Source organism: Choloepus didactylus, chromosome 2, assembly GCF_015220235.1.
Source record: "Choloepus didactylus isolate mChoDid1 chromosome 2, mChoDid1.pri, whole genome shotgun sequence".
In the NCBI taxonomy this organism is placed as follows: domain Eukaryota; kingdom Metazoa; phylum Chordata; class Mammalia; order Pilosa; family Megalonychidae; genus Choloepus; species Choloepus didactylus.
In genome coordinates, this window is record NC_051308.1 from 114,933,822 (window position 1) to 114,950,192 (window position 16,371).

General features: G+C 39.0%; 1 protein-coding gene across 4 annotated transcripts in view; it reads right to left on the reverse strand.

Annotated features, from left to right (window-relative positions):
* The window catches only part of TUFT1 (tuftelin 1), a 54,371-nt gene that overhangs the window by 37,001 nt on the left and 999 nt on the right, over nt 1-16,371 (reverse strand). The gene's annotated exons all lie outside the window — the stretch shown is intronic.

Consider the following 16,371-nt stretch of genomic DNA (forward strand, 5'->3'; position numbering starts at 1 on the left):
AATTAAAAGCAAAACATTGCTTCCAATATGCTCCTACTATATTAGAAACAATGTAGTTATTTTAGGATATTTGTTTTTCTTATTCCTTTGCTGTGTTTTGTTTGAAATGTTTTTGTTTTTTTTTTTTTAAAGTTTAAAAACAAAACAAAACAAAACAACGTAGGATGTACAACACAGTGAACACTTAGGTAATCTATGGACTATAGTTAATAGTACAATTACAATAACATTCTCTCATCAACTGCAACAAATGCAAATGTTACACTAATACAAAATGTTAAAAATATAAAATGGGGTTTAAAAATATAAAATGGGGATGGGTATATGGGAACTCTATTTTCTGCATGATCTTTCAGTACACCTACAACTTCTTTTTTTTTTAAATAAAAATCAACTTCCCAATCCTGACAAAAGTATTTGTACTTTGTAAAAATGGTTTTACAAAAACATTTAATTCCTACCAAATACAAATAAAACCGAGAACCTTAGTATGATATTCAAGGCTCTCTGCCGTCTCGGTCAACCCAGCTCTCCTGCTGTCCCTCACTGCCCACTCAATACACGCTGTGCTTTCCCACATCAGTGTCTGCTCCCATCATTTCCTTTACCTTATACCCTTTTATTCCCTTTTTCACCTGGGGCTTCTGCAAGTCCCTCAAGAATCCATTCAAATTCCACATCTTCCATGACTGTTCCTGCATCCTGTGGGAAATGTACCTTCCCCTCCCTGAGCTCCTACAGCAGCACGAGGCCTCCACTGACACATGCATCTCAGTTATTTGTGTTCCGTGAGCAGCAATCCCCCCACCACCCTTAACACAGGTAAGTACTTTTTGAATTCATATTGAATGCTCAGTGACATTTAGGTAGAGAGAACATGACAAGAGAAAGAAGAGGAAATGATTTCAAAATAACCAGAATGGCTGCAATTCTTTTCCCACAGGACATGGTCCTGCACTTTGAATAAAATATCATCCTCCCATGAATGGATAAACAAAATGTGGGGTATATATACAATGGAATATTATTCGGCCATAAAATGGAATGAGGTCCTGATACATGCGACAACATGGATGAACCTTAACGACATCATGTTGAGTGAAATAAGCCAGACACAAAGGGACAAATCTGTATTATCTCACTTATATGAAATAAGCATATGTATGAAATTAGAAACTAGAATACACACTACCAGGGGCCAAGTGAGGGAGGGAAATGGGGAGTTAATGTTTAATTGGCATGAAGTTTCTGTTTTGGGGTGATGAAAAAGTTTTGGAAATGGATAATGGGGATAGAGGCATAACTTTGAGTATGTAATTAACACCACTTAATTGTATATTTGAAAAGAGAAAAAAAGGGAAATTTTAGGTTGTGTATAAGTTACCACACACACACACAAACCCCACAGAACTGCACAACACAATATAAACACTGTGCTCAAGTTAATATTTTAATTATATTGTTTCATGAATTATAACAAGAGTACCACGCTAATGCAAAATTTTAATAGGGAAAACTGTGTGTGTGAGAGGGAGTTATATGAGAACTCTGTATGATATTTCTGTAAACCTACAACTGCTCTAAAAAAAAAAATCATCTCCCCATATCTGAAGGCAGTTGGGAAAAGTCAGGTACCCCGCAGTTGGAACAAAAGAATTATTAGCCAATGAAAATCATCAAGTCTGGTTTATTTCATGAACCCAGTAGTTCTAATTGGAAGAGCATAGACAACTAAGTTGGGTTGGGGCCTTGAGAGGTCATCTCATCCATCAACCTGCCTCTAAATAATATGTTCATCTACCTAATGTCTTGTCCCTTTTCTTATAAATGCAGATTTCTCTTAAAGGTATTCATTCACCTGCCAGGGAAAGTGATCCTCCTCCCTCTTCAGGGGTAGATCCTATTTGGTCTCAGAAAATCAGTAATCCCATTACTTTTGCCAGTGACAGGCTGAGGCAGAGACATGTGACTCAATTTTGGTCAGGGAGATCCATCTCTGTTGGATCTTGTACTGGGAACTATGGCAGCCATCTTGTCACCCAAAGGAACCTAGCTTGAGAACAAAGCTACACGCTGACGACAGCAGAACAGAAAGATGGGATGGCTCTCTCTGGCTCCTTAATGACATACTGTTGTTGAGTGCTGAATTAACCAACCCTGTAGCTATACCTATTTCTGGGCTTCTTGTTATATAAGATGAAAGAAGCATTTATGGCTTAAGTTGCTTTAAGCTGAGTTTCTAGAAGTTAAACTCATTTTTTACACAAGACAAAACACATCTAAACTATTTGCCAAGGACAAGAATCTGCTTTGTCTGGAAACAATCTCCTTAGTTTCCACTTTCAATGTCTTACTGATTAATATAAATGCATACTGCTATAATATTTCTATAATGTTCCTTTTTAAATATTTAATTTATTAATAATTAATATTAAATCATTATTAATTATTTAAATCTTTGAATATATGGCAGTAATTAACTCAGTGGATGAACTCATCAGCAAAACAGAAAGGACAAGGAAATAATCAGTGACCTAGAAGATAGAACAATAAAAAAATTACCCATTCTGAACAAAAGAGAAAATAGACTAACAACATCAACAACAAAAGAACAGTCTCAAGGACCTATGGAACTATAACTAGATATCTAACACTTATGTCACTGGAGTCCCAGAAAAAGAGAAAAAGAGGATTGAAAATTATTCAAAAAAAATAATGGCTGAAAACTTCCCAAATTTGGCAAGGGACATAAACTATATAGTCAAGAAGCTTCAGCAAACCACAGGCAGGATAACCCCAAATCTACGCCAAAACACATCACAATTGAACTTCTGAAAATGAAAGACAAAGAAAAAATCTTAAAGCAGTTAGTGAAAAACGACACTTTATCTATAAGGGAAAAACAATTCAAATGACAGTGGATCTCTCATCAGAAACCATGGAGGGCAGAAGGAAGTGGCATGGTATTTTCCAACTGCTGAAAGAAAGCTGTAGGATCTCCTGGCACCCTGGCTTGCCCAAACCCCATCCCCTCAGTGGCTCAGGATGAAGCTCAACACTGCTCCTAGTGCGGATCTCTGGTCCTAGTTCCAGAGGGAACAAGGGTAACCCTTTTGCACATACTGAGAGAGCATGTATGTCTGGTCCAATTTGCTTGATGGTGGTCTGAGGGATTCACTGTACCAGAATTTACCCTGCTTGTAGAAGGCAACACACAGAGCTCTCCAATAAAACTCAGTAGATATAGATTATATTATTCTAAAATATACTTAGAAATGTAAACAAACTAGACCAGCTAAAATAATTTCAAAAAAGAAGAAGAAAGTAGGAGGCATCAGTCTATTCCAAATCAAGACTTACTATTCCAGTTTGCTAATGCTGCCTGTGCCTGTTTGGATATATTATATCCCCAAAAACCATGTTCTTTAATGCAATCTTGTAAGGGATGACATTACTCTTTTGATTGAGTGCTTCCATGTGGATGTGACTCAATCAACTGTGGGCAAGACCTTTGATGAAATTATTTCTGTGGAGATATGGACCCCGCCCATTCAGAGTGGGTCTTAATTAAATCACTGGAGTCCTATATGAGAGTTCACAGACAGAAGGAGCTCAGAGCAGCTGAGACAGACTTTTGGAGAGCTCTTGAGAGCTAGCCGAGATGCTCAGAGATGCTTGGAGTTGTGGACAGAGGGACGTTTGGAGGCGCTATGCTAAGAAATGAAGCCCAGTTTTCCCCGGAAAAACAAAGAGAGGACCACTGACACTTAGATGCACGGGAGCCAGAGAAACTGAGAGACAAGCCCAGAGATATTTCGGAGAACACCATTTTGAAACGCAACCCAGGAGCAAAGGAATAGCAGATGCCAGCCACATGCCTTCCCAGCTGAAAGAGGTGTTCCTGACACTATCGGCCTTCCTTCGGTGAAGGTATTCTCTTGTTGATGCCTTAGTATGCACACTTATATGGCCTTAGAAGTGTAAGTCTGTAACCTAATAAACCCCCTCTATAAAAGCCGATCCATTTCTGGTATTATGTTTAGTGGCAGCATTAGGAAATTGGAATACTGCTGCTATGCAGTGATGGGCCTGAATCCAATTTCATAGGATTGAGAAAGCCATCTGGACCAAAAGGAGAAAGAGAAATGAAACAAAATAAAGTTTCAAATGGAATTGAGAGGTCATTCTGGAGGTAACTCTTCTGCAATATAGATATCCCTTTTTAGTTTTTAGTTTATTAGAATAGCTAGAAGGAAATACCTGAGACTGTTGAACTGCAATCCAGTATCCTTGATTCTTGAAGACAACTGTGTGACTGTATAGCTTACATGGTGTGACCATGTGACTGTGAAAACTTTGTGGCTCACACTCCCTTTATCCAGTGTATGGAGAGACGAGTGGAAAAATGGGGGGCAGGGAGTACATGAATGGTGGGGGCGGTGGGATGTTTTGAGTGTTCTTTTTTACTTTTATTTTTATTCTTATTTTTACTTTTTGAATTAATGAAAATGTTCAAAAATTGATTGTGGTGATGGGTGTACAACTATGTGATGGTGCTGTGAACAACTATTGTATACTTTGGATGATTGTATGGTATGTGAATATGTTTCAATGAAATTGCATTTGAAAAAAAAAAGATCATGACTCTTCTAGGGTCCATAACAGTTTCAAACCAGCACACTTACTAAATAACTAAAGTAATCAAGATTGTGTGATAGCAGTGGAAGGAAAAACATATTGAGCAATGGAATAGAATAGAGAACCTACACAAATACACCCAATTGTTTTTTTCTCATCATTTTTTATTTTGAATAAAATAAAATTTTCATTTTTATTTTGAATAAAATAAAATTGAATTTCAAACTTACAGTTGCAAAATAATACAAACCCATATAGGAACTCCTGTATAACACCCCCAAGTTACCCAGATCCACTAACTTTAACATCTTACCACATTTGCTGTATCATTCTATCTATTCATCTATCTATCTTCTAAACATTTGGGAGTAGGTTGTATATATCATGTTCCTTGAATACATTACATTTCCATGTTGTTCTAGTTTGCTAATGCTGCTGGAATGCAAAACACCAGAAATGGATTGGCTTTTATACAAGGGGGTTTATTTGGTTACACAGTTACAGCGTTAAGGCCATAAAGTGTCCAAGGTGACACATCAGCAATCCGGTACCTTCACTGGAGGATGGCCAATGGTGTTCGGAAAACCTGTTAGTTGGGAAGGCATGTGGCTGGCATCTGTTCCAAAGTTCTGGGTTCAAAATGGCTTTCTCCCAGGACATTCCTCTCTAGGCTGCAGTTCCTCAAAAATGTCACTCTCAGTTGCTCTTGGGGCGTTTGTCCACTTTTAGCTTCTCCAGAGCAAAAGTCTGCTTTCAACAGCTGTCTTCAAACTGCCTCTCATCTGCAGCTACTCTCTCAGCTTCTGTGCATTCTTCAAAGCGTCTCTCTTGGCTGTAGCAAGTTCACTCCTTCTGTCTGAGCTTATATAGTGCTCCAGTGAACTAAATCAAGGCCCACACTGAATGGGCGGGGCTACACCTCCATTGAAATTATCCACTCCAAGTCATCACCCACAGTTGGGTGGGTCATTTCTCCATGGAAACATCCAATCAAGAAGTCACACCTTAATCAAAAAGATTAACCAATCTGCCCCCACAAGATTGCATCAAAGATAATGGCATTTTGGGGGACATAATATATTCAAACCAGAAATATGTGCATTTCCTAAGAACAGAATATTCACTTATGCAACTACCTTAAGTATAGTTATCATGTTCAAGAAATTTAACACTGATATAAAGGTAACAGTCTATATCCCAATGTTTCCATATGTCCTAATAATGTCCTTTTGAGCCTTTTCTCCTCCATTCCGAGATCCCATATTGCATTTAATTTTCATTGTCTCTTTAGTTGCTCATTTTTTTGTTTCTTTTTTAAGTTTGGAAACATAAATACAACATAAACATTCCCCTCTCAATCACTACCAAGTATACCATCCAGTGGGATTACTCACATTCACAGTGTTGCTACTACCCTCACCAACATCCATTTTCAGAACTTTCCCATCACCCCAAACAGAAACCCTATACCCATTATGCATTAACTCCCATTCTCCCTGCCCCCAGCCCATCATATCTGTACTTTACTTTCTGTCTCTAGAAGACATATTCTAGCTATTTGCATATTCTAGTTATTCCATATAAGTGGAATCAAATAATTTTTGTCCCTTTGTATCTGACTTGTTTCACTCCACATGATGTCTTCAAAGGAACTTCATTCCTTTTTAAGGTTGAGTAATATTCCATTGTATGTTTATCAAGTGATTTTTTACAAAGGTCCAAAAGCATTCAATGCAGGAAAGACAGCCTTTTCAACAAATGGTGCTGGCACAATTGGACCCACATGAGCAAAAAAATGAACCTCAACCTAAGTCTCATATCTCATACAAAATTTAACTAAAGATGGATCACAGACTTAAATGCAAAACTTAAAACAATGTAAGTTTTATTTAGGAAAAAACATAGAAAATCTTTGGACTCTAGAGTTAGGCAAAGAGTTCTTAGACTTAACACCAAAAGAGTAGTCCAGAAAAGGAAAAACTCACAAACTAGAATTCATCAAAATTTAAAATTTTTGCTCTGCAAAAGTCCCCATTAAGAGGAAGAAAAGACAGGCTACCATGCAGGAGAGAATACTTGCAAACCACATCGAACCAAGTAGTAGTATCTAGGATATATAAAAAACTTTCAAAATTCAACAGTAAGTAAACAATCCAATTAGAACATGGGCAAAAGACAAGAAGAGATATTTCACTGACAAAGATATACAGATGGCAAATAAGCATGTTCAAAATCATCAGCAAATTAAAACCACAATGAGACATATAAGAATGGCCAAAATTAAAAAATATATAGCAGTAACACCGAATGCAAAGGTGCAAATGCTGGAGAAGATGCGGCGAGTCTGGATCACTAATACTTTGCTGGTGGGATTGTAAAATGGTACAGGCACTTTGGAAGTCTGTCAGTTTCTCAAAGTAAAACATGCAAATATCATATGACCCAGCATTTGCACTTCTTGGGCATTTATCCCAGAGAAATGAAGACAGGTTCACACACTAAAAAAATTATATGTGACTGTTTACAGCAGCTTTATTTGTATTAGTCCAAAATTGGAAGCAAAACTGTATGTCAACAGGTGAATGGTTAAACAAACTGCAGTACATTCACAGCATGAAATAGTAATCAGCAAAAAAAGAATAAACTATTGACACACACAACCTGGATTAATCTCCAGAGAATTATGCTGAGTGAAAAAAAGTCAATCTATGTAATTCCGTTTAAATAACATTCTTTTTTTCATTAGAGAAGTTGTGGGTTTATAGAAGAATCATGCATAAAATCCACAGTTCCCATTCTTGAAATCACAAAATTATAGAAATGGAGAGCAGATTAGTGGCTGCCATGGGCTAAGGAGAGAGTGGGGTGAGAAGGAAGAAGATGTAACTCTAAAAGGACAACATGAGGGATACTTGTAGTGATGGAAATATTCTGTAGCTTGACCAGACTGAGGTCAACATCCTGGTTGTGACAATGTACTACAGCTTTACAAGAGGTTACCATTGGAGAAAACTCTCTCAGTATTATTTCTTACAACTGCATGTGAATCTACAATTATCTTTAAAAAAAAAAGGTAACTAATACTGTTTGAAGAATTTTCAGGAACAAATACTTAAGAATAAAAATAATAGTAAGCAATAATAAGCAATATAAGTATAAATATAATCCTACAACCCAGAAATAGCCACTATTAAAATGTTAGTGCATTCCTTATACTTTTCTCAAGGCCTATTTTTAAAAATATTGTACACAGCTATATAGTTGCTTTTTTCCCGTTAACATTTCACCATTAATTTCCATGATATTCTTCAAAACTGGTTTTTAATGGCCACTAGTACTCCATTGGATAAATTAAATCAACTTATTCAATCTAATCACTATACAGGTTGTTACCGAGTTCTGTTTTTTCCTTTTCTTTTTCTTATTTTTAATTTGAGGTGTCTTTTATTTTGATAGTTAGAATGAGATGATATATAACATCATCACCCTCCATCACCCACCAGATTTATTGCCTGGTCCAAGCTCCTCAAGCTCAATGTCACTTTCTCTCCCCCTTGTAGAAAAAGAATGGCAGTTCTAACAGACCTTGGCTCAGAAGCTGGCTCTGGCTTTCATTTGTTGTGTGCACTTCTTTCCCTCCTTCGGCCTTAGTTTTTCAGTAAAATGGATTGTCCAATGTTTAAATGGGAATAAAGTGACTAATACACACAGACGTACAAAAATGTCAGTTCCTCCAAATTTAATATAAAGCATCTCTTTAAAATATTTTAATGACTCCGTATGCTTACAAGTTAAAGTAAAAATGCCTTGTTATGGAAAAGAACGTAACTCCTACCTCATACTAGAAATAAAAATCAATTCCAAGTGGATTGCAGATCTAAATGTAAAAAGCAAAACAAAAAGGTTTCAGAGGAAAACATAGGAGAAAAATCTTTTATGATCTTGGCACAGGCAAACATTTTCTTAAACATAGCACAAAATAATTCCTCAATATGAAAGAAAAATTTGATAAGTTGGACCATACTAAATTTAAAACTTTTGTTTATCAAAAGATACCATTAAGAGAGTGCATAGCAGCCCACAAAGCAGAAAATATTCACTATACATATATCTAAGGAAGGATATTCAGAATATATAAAGAATTACTACAAAACAAAAAAAAACTCAATACAGTGTGGTATGTTGGATCAGATCCTGGAACAGAAACAGGACATTAGTAAAAAAACTGGTGAAATCAGAATAAAGTCTATAGTTTAGTCAACAGTACTGTACCAAAGTTAATTTTTCATGTACCATGGCTATGTAAGATGTTAACATTGGGGGAAACTGGGTAAAGGGAATATTAGAACTCCCTGTACTATCTTTGCAACTTTTCTGTAAATCTAAAATTCTTTCAAAATAAAATGTTTAAAAGAAGGGAGGCAGGCAAGCAGGCAGGCAGGCAACTCAAGAAGAAATACAAGTGGCTAATGGATACATAAAAAGACCCTCAACCTCACCAGTAATCAGAAAAATGCAAATTAAAATAATAATGATATCCTTTTGGAGGGAATGTCATTAAATTTATAGAATCAAGAAGTGTAAAGATAAAACACATAGAAGTACATTCACGGCAGCATTGTTTGCAATAGAAAACAATAAAAACAATCCAGATGGTCTACTGACAAAAAAATGGGTGAATAAACTCTGGGATATTAGTACAATGGGCTCCTATGCAGCTATGAAAATAAATGAACTACAGCTCCAAGCATCAACATGTATGAATCTCAAAAATAATATTAAACAAAAAGAGCATATGTTGTAGAATACAGATACTATGTATATAAAATTAAAACCTCGCCAAACTAAACAATGTATTCTTTGTGCATGCATTCATATGTAATAAAATTATAACAAAAAGCAAAGAAATAAACACAAAATTCAAAATAGTGATCACTTCTCTGGAGGAAACAGAAGAATATGATCTGGCAGGGACCCCAAGGGGCTTCAAAAGTATTGGTTAAGAATCCTGTTTCTTAAGTCAGGTGTTAGACACACAAATGTTCATTTTAATGCTATGCTTTAAAACTTTCCACATATGCAAGTCTTCTTTTTTGCATCTCAGTAAAGTGAATGAATTTTCTTCGAGTAGATCCCACAGAGATAAAATCTGTAGACCAATTAAATGGCAATTATTAAAGAAACTGGATCTATTAAATATCCAGGATCAGTGGAAAATCATTGCATATTTGCCCAAAGACATATATGTAAGATAACTGACTGTAGCACTGTTTAAAATAGTTCAAAACTGGAAAGAGCATAAACATTCTGTAACAGATGAGTGAATAAAATATGGTAATATCTATACTATGAAATACACTGCTGATAAACAAACCTCTATGAACTAACAAGAAAAGATCTCTAAAAAATAAAGTGGAAAAAAAAGCAAATCACATTAATTCATAAAATTATTACTTCTCATTTATTTAAACACATATGTACATGTTCACAATACTAGTAATTGCCAGCTCCTATATGGAGCAATTATGATTTGTCAAGCCTTGTTCTAAGTGCTTTATTAACTCATTTAATCCTCACAACACTGTATGGTTAGTACGAATATCAACATTTCCATTTTACAGATAAGAAAACCGAGGCACAGATGTTAAGAATCTTGTCCTCAGTCACAGAGCTAGTAAACAGGAGAGCCAGGACTCAAACCCAGGCTCCAGGGTCTGTACTTCTAACCAGCATGCCACGTGGCATCCCCTGAATGTAAGCACAGAGGAAAATGCTGAATTCATATACACTAAACATGCTAAGCAGAGGAAGTGAAGGGAGGCTTTTATTCCATATACTTCTGTAGTGTTTGAAACAGCAACAAAAATGTATTTGTGAAATATTCCTATGATAAAATATATAAAGAGAAGGAAAGAAAAAGTGCTGAACTTGGAGGCAGAGATACTTGAGCCCTGACTGAAACCCGCTAATCTGTGGGCAAACTACTTTATCTTTCTGGACCTGTTTTCCATCTCTAAAATGGGTGTGATAATACCTACCTTGCCTACATTTTAGGGTTGTTAGGACAAAATGATGTGAAAGTACTTTGCAAACCATAAATAACTTCACAAAGGTGAGGCAGCATTACTTTCCACCTGGAAAAACTGCAGGGAAGGAGGATGGATGAAATAAATTGTCTGAAAGTAGGCTGGTGAACAAATCTAGGTTTCCCTCTGGCACATCATCCTCCAGAACCAGAGAATCCAGTCTGCAAGGCCATAGACCTCACCCCACAACTTCAACCCAGAGTCAAGGAGAGAAAATCTGGTGCCTTTCTCTGCTTGGTGTGTTTGCTCATTTTCTGGAGCTGAAGTGAAGCCAGGGGTGTGAGCAAGTCCCAGGAAGCTTTGGGAATACCCCAAAAATGTCTGGCAGGGTGGTCTCTACTGGGGATTCTCTGAAGGGTAAGATGGGTGTGCTGGTTTGAACCTATTGTGTACCCCAGAAAAGACTATGCTCTTTTAATTCAATCTTGTGTGGCAGATCTACTGATTAGGTTGTTTCCATGGAGATGTGAGCACTCCCCCCCCCCCCCCCCCCCCCCCCCCCCGCCATTCAAGGTGGGTCTTAATCCCCTTACTGGAGCCCTCTATGAGAAGATAAAAGGCAGAGATACTGTGAAGAGAGTTCAGAAATGTTTAGAAAGAAAACACTCCGGGAGAAGCAAGAAGGACCCACAAAGAAATTGAGACAGAAGTCCAGAGACATTTTGGAGAAAGCCACTGAAACCAGCAGCTAAACTCAAGAGAGAAGGATCAGCAGAGCCAGCCATGTACATTCCCATGTGACAGAGGAACCACGGATGCCATCAACTTTTCTTCAGAGAAGGTATTGTCCTGTTGATGCCTTAATTGGGACATTTTCATGGCCTTAGAACTGTAAATTTGTGAACTAATAAACTGTCATTGTAAAAGCCAATCTATTTTGAGTATATTGCATTCCAGCCACTTTAGCAAACCGAAACAATGGGAAATGGAACCTTCTTCTCCAGGGAAAAAGGAGCAGAGCTAATCACAAGGTAAGCAGCCTCTAACCTCATAAACATTCTTGGGGAGAAGCCCAGCCACCTCCAAATTACAGGCAGCCTCTTGACTCTGTTCAAACATATCTCCGGCTGTGACTCACACCTCAAAGCAGGGAGGGGGTAAACACATAGCTGAGGGGTTGGAGATCAAGACGCTAAGGAGAGGCACTATGGAGAAGAGATAAAGAGATAAACAGGGAGGCCCCAGAGGTTCTCACACTACAGGCTCATGTGAATCTATGGGAAACGCCTAGTTTTCCCCAGCTTTCACTCCCCAAGCTTAAACAGAGGCCATGAGGACCAGGTGGTGTTTGGGGACAGGGGTAGGGTTCTTTCTAAGAGGAAGTAAGGGAAGTGGAGATTACATCCTTAACTCATCCTCACCCCTTAGCCTACTCCTCCATCATTTGGTCCCTCAATCCTGTCCCCTCTCCCAGTCCAAATGCGTATGTGGTCGCTATAGTCTCAAGTTGCTGTGGCAGTCATCTCACTTTCTTCACTCTGAGAAATGGAAATAGTCAACCCCTTAGAACACCAGCTCCTGAGAAGCCCAGGATGAGAAAAGGCCCATAAAGTCGAAGAAGAGAGCCAGATGGAGCAGTTAGGAGCTACCCTCACCCGGCTAACACTCCAAACCCACTCAGTTCACAGGTTTTGGGTGCCCTTGGTCCTACTCCTTCTGCAGGGCTCTCTAGAAAAGGTCCTTTGTTGGGTATGACACAAAGAATCATTCCTGCTCCTCCCCGCAGATTAGCCAGCAAAACAGGTGTCTGCCTTTGTCTGGCTACCTGTCCGGAGGCATGGGCTAGACATGTGCAGAGAGCTGATTGGAGCAACTGGCAGGTGAAATGAGAAAAGGGAGGTGGGGTGGCTCCCAGAATGGGGCAGCTCTTCCCATCACCTGAAGTCTAAACTCTGAAGGAAGCACCCTTTTGCTGAGCAGCCTTCTCCAGGAAACCCAACAGTCTGGAATGAAGCTGCAAGTCTCTGCCTCTTTTCCTTGCAAAGGGCCAAGCACAAGTGACTCTGTCCTCTCTAGTCTCTGATTACTTTACTTTGTGATTTTTGCTTCTATGCCTCCAGCTCCTAGAAGATCAATTTCCTCTTTTTTATTAATCCACCAGTCTCCGTCCTACCCTATATTTTCTTCTCTTCTTCCTGTCCCTGCTGTCCAGTTCAAATCCGGGCCACTAGCCTCCCTCGCACATACCTGTTCCCCCAACTAAATCTCTCCACCCCCAGGAACAAAGGTATTTTGCAAGACTGCATTATGACCCAAAGAGGCACGTACCATAATTACCAGCAGGCGGGGAAGCTGGTCCCCACCCACTCTGAGTACACGTGTCTGGAACCGAAACTATCTGGGGGCACACCCCCTCCACCCTAAAGAAATATGGGCAAATGGCGCCAAATGCCTGGTGACTGGGCCACCCTCCCAGATCTTCCCCTTGCTCCTCTGGCAAAAGCCAGGATTCCTCAAATTCCTGGCAGGCTTAGAGACATCAGCTGCTACTGAAAGCAGAAACCTGGCAAATGAATGGAAGAGAGGAAAACGGTGGTCCAAGGAGTAATTTATGGGCTGAGCAGGGAGCAGACTTGATGGGAGAAACAGGCTATCACTAAACTTGAAAGCTTCTGCTGCTCAAGAGTGTTACAGAGACAGGGCTTCCACCATTTTAGAATTCAGCCATTCCATTGAGGTAAACATCAATGATTCCAGATGAATCCTCTTTTAAAATGCAAATGTTCTGACCCAGCAATACTACTACTCAGTATTTCTCTCCAAGAGAATTGAAAACAAACATCCACATAAAAGCTTATACATGAATGTTCATAACAGCATTATTCATAACAGCCAAAAAAGTAGAAACAACCCAAATGTCCATCAACAGTTATTCATGATAAATATATCCACAATGATATGCACACAATGGAATATTATTTAGTCATAAAAAAAGAAGTACTGATTCATATATCTTGGATGAACCTTAAAAACATTATGCTAAGTAAAAGAAGCCAATTACAAATGATCACATATCTTATGATTCCATTTATATGAAATGTACAGAATAGGCAAATCCACTAAAGTAATCTACCAAAGTGATCTTTGGAAGTACTGACTGGAGCCCACCTCTGCCAGATTTCCAGAGCCATGCTCTTAACCACAATACTATTAACAGGAATCAGTTTAACCAAAACTTGTGATACAATTACATTGGGAGGATGGGAAAAGGGAAGGGAATATGTGTATGTTGGAGGGCTGTTTATAATAAATCTTCCTATAATTCCTACAACATGAAGTCAATAGGTGTCTAAAACTGAAAAATCAAGAAACACCACTATAAACATAGTATTTAGAAACACAGAGGTAAACACCAGATTGAACAGCTAAAAGTTGAAAGTGGTTACTGCATTGAGAAGACTTGGGGTAGAGGACTACTATTTTCTTTCAAAAGCCTTTTGATACTACAAGATCTTTTAAAAATCATACACATATATTTCTTTGATAAAAACGATTTTTAATAAAGAAAAGAGAATCAGAGAATCATCTATGCCAAAGTCTAATGAACTGAGTTATTCTGTTGCTTTTGCCACTCAGCCTCCTTTCCCCTCCACTTGTAACAGCACTTGTGTTATGCTATGGAGAACGTCTCTCCTTCACCGGGTAATCTGATGGGCCTGTCAATGGAGGAACTCTGTCCTCCTCTGGCCAAGGGGGCTAAGGGGCCAGTGGCATCCTCTCCCTGGAATCCTGGGCAGAACAGCAAAAAACCTAAAATAGCTGGAATGGATTCGCCTGGAAACAAAATCCTCTATTTGTTCCTTCCACTTAGCACTCCCCTGTTTTGGACTTAATTTCCCCTTAAATTCTCTGAGCAGCACCATTTCTATCTAATAAATAATAATTCTGCTTAAATTAGCTGGAATCACTCTCTATTGTTTATAACCAAAGAAGCCTAACGGGAACATCAAATAATATCAAATATGTTTATCTCTTCTTTTTATTTGCCAATATAACTTCCTTCAATGGCTTACTCTTTTTGACCTAAGAAATACATTTTATATCATGAAACAGAAAACATACACATATATATGTACACATATATATATGAAACAAAGGTTTTGCCAAAAAATGCTCAATCTCACTAGGTACTGGACACTTTGAGAATGCTAATTTTATTTCATTATTTTTTAATGCTGGTTCTGACCCACTAAGTTGATTTCAGACTCACTAATGGTACAGTTTGAAAAACACTGGCTTCTTGTATCTGCTGCAACTGCCTCCAACAATAAAAATAGCCCCGAGAGTATATTAGGCACATTTCCATGTCCAAATGTGGTGTGCTAGGTACAGGTCCCAGGGTCCTGACTCCCAGTAGGATGCTCCAGTTGATTAAACTGTCTACACTGCCAACCCAGAAGAAACATCTGTTCATTTATTTATTCACTTGTTCACTGTGAATGCACTGAACACTCATTCAATGGTGTGAATACACAACAGATTCCAGGGGACTGCCAAGAGTCATCAATTCTATAAGCATAAGAGGAGAGGAATCCAGGACAAAGCCTGTGCCTGATTGTTTACCATCTCCTTCCCCTCCTTAAGGGCCCAAGAATGTCTCAGAAGATGAGATCAGAGCAATGGGTATTTCATTGCCAGCTGTGGAGTAAAGTATCTTTCAAATCCAGCCTAAAAAGAAGGAATAAAAGGCAATTTCTTTCTCCCCCTTGCTCTAGAGGTCTGATTAGTTTTAAACTAATCTGTGGCTAGAGACTCTGAATTCCTTGCTCACTCTTTTCCTACCCACTCTTTCTGTCCCACCCAACAAGCAGAAAGCAGAGAAACATCAGGGATAGTAAAGGGTTAATTCATTTTCAGTGCTGCCAATGCCTTCGTTTTAGATCTCTTTCTGGATCTCTTTTTCTACAGCAAGCAAAAAGAAGCCCAGACACCCCTTTCCTTTATCCCATACCCTTTTCCTTGCCTCGACCATTCCAAAACAGTGAGCAAGAGTGTTAGTGCTAACCAGGACAGCTTGGGGTTGTCAACTTGAAGATGACACAGTAAGGGACAGATTTTCTCCATCTCCTCAATGTCCCACAGCTGGAGAAGTGGCAGGCCCCAGCAGGCTGGGAGTTGAGGGGCTGGGACTGGGCAAGACCTGGATTTTAAGGTGGTAGAAACACACCACTTAGGCGTAAATGGAGAGAGGGGACTGTGAACACAAATGATGGTCTACTGTACTCTAAACTTGAAATGGACACCTATTCCACAAATTTCTTAGGAGAGGCATAATCCAGCTACAGTTGGGTTAGATCTACCTCAGGGACATGCTGAGGCAGGCGGAGGGGAAGGGAATCAGATACAGATGGGGGGGGGGGGTAATACAACCTCCCTCAGCGCCTAGGCTCCCATTTCACTCTCACCCACAATAGGTTGGAAATCAATGAAATAATACACACTCATTCTGGGTTAATTTCCCCCAGCAAAGCCTAGAATACCCAACCACAAGTGACCATCCTCTGTCTTTCAAGAAACCATATGATCAGTTGAGGTGGGATGAAGAGCAGCGGCTGTAGGAAAGGAGAAGCTGGAAGAGAGCGCAGGCTGGCTCGCGTTGGAGAACGTCCCCTCCATCCCCCGCCTCCCCCGCCTCTCCTCCTGTCCA